The sequence below is a fragment of the Malaclemys terrapin genome, chromosome 4 (assembly GCF_027887155.1).
Source record: "Malaclemys terrapin pileata isolate rMalTer1 chromosome 4, rMalTer1.hap1, whole genome shotgun sequence".
In the NCBI taxonomy this organism is placed as follows: domain Eukaryota; kingdom Metazoa; phylum Chordata; order Testudines; family Emydidae; genus Malaclemys; species Malaclemys terrapin.
Window position 1 is genome coordinate 14,731,821 of NC_071508.1, and position 6,878 is coordinate 14,738,698.

Below are 6,878 nucleotides of genomic sequence, written 5' to 3' on the forward strand. Positions count from 1 at the left end.
ATGGTTGTCTAACAGCCATCAGGTAGCCAAGCAGGGCCTGGATCACACCAGAGCATACAGGGCTGACTGCAGCACAGCTAAGGAAAGGCCAAATTCCACATCTGCATTTTCTAAAGAAAGCTCTGTTACCGGCTTCTGGTTAAAAGGGCCGGGTTTATTTTGAGCCCTGGGTGCCTGTGGATGATTGTCCATGACTGTCAAGCACTGAGTGAGAGGAGCAGGCAGGAACAGAGTATTTACAAAAGCATTTCCTCCAGCCATCTTGCATTCTTGGCTCCTTTTTGCCTTCTCTTTTTTCTTTTAAGATTGTAGAGCTTGTGAGACCATTTTTTCATGCAGATCCTGTGGGAACTTCCCCTCTCAGCTTACGCAACGCCCCTCAATCCCAGCATGCAGCATCCCTGGCTATCTTAGAGTTGGGTTCCCCTCACAGCTCTGACAGTGATCCTCAGTTCTGGCATACAGCATCCCTGCTATTCTAGAGAAGGGTTCCACATACACAGCTCTGCTAGTGCCCTTCAGTTCTGGACTTTGACACTCCTGTTCTAGAGCATGGGTCCTGTGAAAAAGTTGCCAGCCCAACATGCCCCCTCCTGTATGGCTGTGGTGCTGCAGCGACTTTTGCCTCAGTTTCCCCAGCTGTCTTTTGGCCTATTCCAACCATAGAATCTTCTGGCCAGTCCACTTTGCAGAGTCCTGCCCCTTCCAGGGCCACGGAGTCATAGAAATGTTTTCAGAGAACTGTCCACAATGACTCCAAGATCTCTTTCTTGAGTGGTAACAGCTAACTTAGACCCCCTCATTTTGTATGTATAGTTGGGATTATGTTTTCCAATGCGCATTACTTTGCATTTATCAACATTGAATTTCATCTGCTATTTTGTTGCCCAGTCATCCAGTTTGGTGAGATCCCTTTGTAGCTCTTTGCCCTCAGCGTTGGACTTAACTAGCTTGAATCATTTCGTATCGGCTGCAAACTTTGACACCTCACTGTTTACCCCCTTTTCCTGATCATTTATCAGTATGCTAAACAACACAGGTCCCAGTACAGATCTTTGGGGGACCCTGCTATTTACCTCTCTCCACTGTGAAAACTTAACATTTATTCCTACCCTTTGTTTCCTAGCCAGCTACTGACCCATGTGAGGGCCTTCCGTCTGTGAAGGGGTTCACTCACCATAGCTGGCACCTCCTTGTCGTGCTCTGGGGATCAGCTTTCACCAGGTCTGGCACCCTCTTCAGTCAGTTACTCAAGCTGTGACCCCTTTCTCTTTCTTCACGGCTTGGGGTGCTCCCTCTTCATGACCCAGCCCTCCGGCCAGGTGACTAGATAGTCCTCCCATTCTGGGGTGTAGTGAGGCAGACTGACCTTCCTCTGAGCCTGAGCCCAAGGGACCACTACATGGGGTAACATTGTCTCTCCAGACCAGCTGTCCAGTTGGCATCTCCAAATCAGCCCCCGTGCCAGAAGCAGAGGGGCGTGGTAGGCAGGGCCAGCTCCAGGGTTTTGGCTGCCCCAAGCAGCCAAAAAAAAGCTGCGATCACGATCTGCGGCGGCAATTCGGCAGGAGGTCCTTCGCTCCGAGCAGGAGTGAGGGACCGTCCGCCGAATTGCCGCCGAATAGCTAAACATGCCGCCCCTCTCCGGAGTGGCCGCCCCAACCACCTGCTTGCCAGGCTAGTGCCTGCAGCCGGCCCTGGTGGTAGGTAGTATAAAGGGCTGGCCCTGCAGCTCACTTGGGCTGTTACCACAGAACGAGGCAGATGTCTCCAGCCTGCTGCAGAGCTCTGGAGCTGAAACTGCGCTGTGCAGCGCCCTGTCCCCAGAGAAGACCAACCCGTGAGAGGAATTGCCCAGACTGCTGGCAGCCGTGTACTCTGAGAAGCTGGAGGACCCTGGGAATACAGAGCCCTATGCCCAGTCTGTGGTAGGAAGTAGCCCAGGGAAACCAGATTGTAGTCCGGTTTTGCTGCCAGAGCATGAGACACTGTATTTTGGTGGGATCCCTGCTGACCCACTGGTGGAACCATCTGCCAATGTCAGGGCCCTGGGCTGGGACTGGTGGAGTAGGGGGGGTCTGGGTCCCCCGGTTGCCAACACCACCCCTAGGGTGGTGGCCTATTCACCTCTAGGCCAGAAGGCATGTGCTTTGTTTGTGGCTTGCCCCAGCCAGGAGATTGTGGGCCTAGACTGTGTTTGCTGGCTGCCTTAGCCAGGAGGCTTAGGCAAAAGTCTGTTCCCTGCCCTGAAGGCCAGAGCCAAGGCTGTGATTGCCACCTGGGCTAGGGACCGTTTACTGCTCTGCCTGCCAGAGGGCCAGAGCCATAGACTGCTAGGTGACTGTTGGTTACTAGATGCAGTGCTACAAAGTGGCCTCCCTACCAGCCCAGGGATCACTACATGGGGTAACGTGGTCTCTCCAGACCAGCTGTCCAGTTGGCATCTCCAATGCTCCTGCGGTTCCCAGCAGTTGATAGGGAACCCAGGCCCACTTTCTACAGTGGGTTCCAGCACAGGGACCCTATAACAAGCAGCCAAGGTCTGCACAGTCCTACCCCTTACTGCTATTTCCCTCAGCTTCTTCCTACCTAGTCCTCTCAGGCTTCCTTTTCCTAAAACACCTCTGAGGCCTTCGTCTTGGGTTAGAACCCCAGGGCTTATTTTCCCTCTTTCTCCTCCCCTCCTCTCTGCTCCCAGAGACGGACTGCAAAATCTCTCTATGCAGCCCCTTTCTACTGCAAACTTCCTAGATTTATAATCCAGCCTACTCCTGCCCAGCTGGGATTCTTGTTCACTTAGGCCTGGCTCTCCAGATCCAGGGAAATACCCTAATTGGCCCCTCGGGCCCACATTAACCCCTTCAGGGCCTGTGTGAGGGTACACCCCCTATCACACCCTCTTATCCCATAACTCCTTATTTGCTTAAGAGCCTCATCAAAGGCTTCCTCAAAGTCCAAGTACACTATAGCCATTGGATCATCCATGTCCACATGCCTGTTGACCGCCCCAGAGAAATTTAACAGATTGGTGAGACATGATTTCTCTGTACAAAAGCTGTGTTGACTCTTCCCCAGCAAACTGTGTTCATCTCTGTGTCTGATAATTCTGTTCTTTACAATTGCTCCAACCAAGGTGCCTGGTACTGAAGTTATGCTTATTGGCCTGTAGTTGTCAGGATTGCATCTGGCGCCTTTTTAAAAAATCGAGGTCCCATTAGCTATCTGCCAGTCGTCTGGTACAGGTTCATCCTGGCCTACCCTCCAGATGCAAGCAGGCAGGTTAATTGGCTTCTTAGATCCATATTAACCTTTCTCACTGTGTGTGGGGTAAACACCCATCACAGCTCCCCACACGAATTCTTGCCAATGCACTTTAGTCCTAATCTGCACTCCTCCCTGATGTGCCAGTCCTGCCATTCAGGGATATAGCTGAGCTAGAAAGCTGAGAAGTTTATCGCCACTAACTGATCCATTGTCCCTGCTACTCACACTCTACCTCTAATCTCCCAAAGTAGCCATGCTGTCGTGCCCTGTAGGCTTTCTCCTGCAGTGCAGTCAGTGAGATGCAGAGAGCTAGCTGGGTGTTAACAACAGGGGCCTCCTATGGAGCAGAAATCCTGCTAGTGGCCATCAGAAATACTGTCCCAGGGAAATTTTTTCAATGACACATGCCCCACCTGCACCAAGCTGCTGTGCAGGAGGCTTGGGTTTAGTTTCCAGCCTCCTGGCTTCCCCGGGAGAGCAGGGGCTGCAGAGATAATGAGCTCAGCATGGTGGGGAAGGGAGTGCCCTGCATCATTCCATAGAGACCCCTATGACTGATTTAAGAGCGATGATGAGGGGCTCCAGAGGAAGCTATGTCCAGTTCTCAGCAGGAAGGGAAATGACCGCATCCAGGGGCGGTTAAAGCAGGGGGGGAGTCGAAAGAGCAAGCGCTCTTCAGCAATGATGGATTGCCTGGGGTGATGGGACATGAGAGTCAACATCCAAGCCACCAGATATGACACTGGCAGCTTTTCATACAGTTTCCATTGTGCTTTTACTCCAACTCCGTTGTGCTTTGTTACAGCCCAGGGGATGTTCATGAACATCTCTTGGATACAGTGTCCCAAACTTGCATTATACATACCAGTATGTCGGGGTCACACGCTAACCTGGTATCTAACAAGCCAGCTCCGGCTTGTAGTGCAGACTGGTCCTTGGCTGCTCCACAACCGAGAGGATGACTAAGTGGTAACCGTGTGGCTAACTGGATGCTAGCTACCCATTTGGCTCATGATGCAAAGGGTGGGACAGGTTATTTTCATACCTTGCTCTTAGGTGGAGCAGACCAGAGAAGGAGAGCAAAATAAGCACATAGAAATTGCTACACCAGATCACACCATGCAGTTCAGCCTCCTGTCTCAAAGTGGTCAGCACCAGTTGCTTCAGAGGAAGATGCGTGAAGCCCAGGAGATAGCTAAGGGATAACCTGCACCCAGGGGAAGTTTCATCCTCACCCCCATTAGTGGACTTATACCCTGAAGCAGGAGAGTCTATATCCTTTCCAAAGCTCATGGGTTCTTCATCCTTATTATTACAGTTCTGGGTGCTCTCATTATCTACATCCCTAGTGCTGACCCAGGGCATCACAAAAGATTAATCCAGCACTGCTCCTTGGGGGCTTTGTGGGGAGGCTGCAGCCCCATCAAGTGGGCGGGGGGTGTGTGAAGGGATTGAACTGCACTGCTGTTGTTTCCAGGTTCATTAATATCAGCCCCTCCCCACCCACCCCGTCACCCGCGATCAGGCCTGTGAGTTCTCCTGTGATAACATTCTGTTTCCAGCCCATTTTATGAATCTAAATGAGCTCTTGGGCTGTACCCAGAATGAGGTGAAAAAATGTTAGGCATGTCCTCCGTTTCTACATGACAGGTGGCCACTCGGTCGCCACGTCAGCAGCTGTTGACACAGGAACCCCTGGCTTCACGGAACACAGGAAGTGAGGGCCTTTCCGGCTGTGCTCTGCCCAGATGCTTCAGCACAGGGGCAAGCACTGGACATTTGCGTGGGAGACAGTTAACTGTATTCGTCACGCCCTGCGCAGCATGTGGGTCAAAGCTGAATACATCCGAGCTGGGCAGTCACATCCCAACCTACCCCTCTGCAAAGAAAAGTTGATGGGTGCTCCCCTTTGCTTTGAGAGCTGGTGAACACAGCCCTCAAGTCCTGTGTTTTTTCTACAGAATAGGGCACGCATCAGATGATGCTTCCTGCCCACGTGAATTGACCCTGTCCTGGAGTGACCCATCTAGGGATAATTCAGGCTCCATGACCCATTCAGCCGTTGGCTTCTCTGCTGAGACTGCAGTTAGTGTTAACCACGGTGTGGTTTCTTCATAATATGAACACCTGGCCCATGAAGAATTAGATTGAGCTCTAGCACCTTCCTTCCACACCCAGCTATCGATAGAGCAGAATTCTCAGTCACTATCAGCCCAGGCTGTATTCAGTCTGGTGACTTGGAACTGTAGGAGGGTCTGAACTAAGACACAAGAGATGCAGGTTTAAACCCTCTCTCTGCTACAGGTTTTCTGTGTGACCCTGGTCAACTCACTCAAACTTTCTGTCCCAAATTTTCTAAGACCTGGGAATTGCACATCTCAGGGCCTGGTAATTAGGTACCTTTGAGCATCTGAGCCTCAGTTCCCCAGTAGTGAAATGGGGATAATTACACTTCCTTTCTGCTACCCGCCCTTTGTCCATCTTGTTTATTTAGTCTGTTAGCTCTTCAGAGCAAGGACTTTCTTCCTGTTTGTTTGTAAAGCATACAGCACAAGAGGCCCTCCATTTTGATCCAATTAGTAGCTAATGACTCCATAGGCCATTACTAGGCTCCTGCACAATGCGGTTCTCCAGAGTCACAGTTAATACTGATAAAAATGATGTGGCTGGTGTAAAATGCACGGGCTTAATCTTCTGAGATCCAGTGTGGCCAGATTGTAAATTGTTTCTTTTCCTAAGCATTTTGCTGCCTTTTGTACCTGCTGCCCAGCAATTGGAAACCCATTTCCTGCCCTTTCATCCTCCTGCCTGTGTGATCTCTGCACGTCAGTGCAGCCTTTTTGGACTTTATCTATTTCTGTTTTCTCATCTCAGGGGTTTTTTCCTTCATGCTTCCACTTCCTGAGCATGCAGCTGGCCCGGCCGTTAATAAACAAGGTCACACTTCTGTGTGTGGTGTTTTTGTGTTCGGTGGGGAGGGCAAGCGTTCAGAGCACATGGATTTTCAAAACCTGTACAAAAGGCATAGATAAGGGGGAAACAAAGAGAGTCCTAAAAGTCAGGTTTTCTTGAACAAAAGAAGTAAGATGATCTTGTGGCCAAGGCATCAAAGCAGGAGTCAGGATTCTTGGGTTCTATTCCCAACTCTAGGATGAATCTGAGGTGGCTTTGGGGGTGACTTGGCCTGTCTGTGCCTCACTTTCCCCAGCTGTACAATGGGATTCATATTTACCTCCCTCACAGCGGAGAGATAGTGAGGATTAACTAATTGGCCTGATCTTGCACTTCTCTGCATTGCGATTTTGAGTGCAGTGGTGGTCAATGGGAGATGTAGCTCCCCCTGAAAAAATGGGCCGAAGGTTATTGAACGATTGGTACTGATCCAGGGCCAGACCCTCAGCTACTGTCAATCAAACCCAGTGGAGCTCTGCTGATTTATACCTGCTGAGCATTTGGCTCTAGCACTTGCATGCCCCAAGGAGTGAAGTATTTTAAAAGGGCCTCAGGGCTTTGCTATAGAAGGTTAGAAAATCTGACCTGGTGTCGTTTTAGCGGAAATAAATCCAGACGGTTTGATATTTTCATTTTCTTTTTATCGTTCCATTAAACACGGA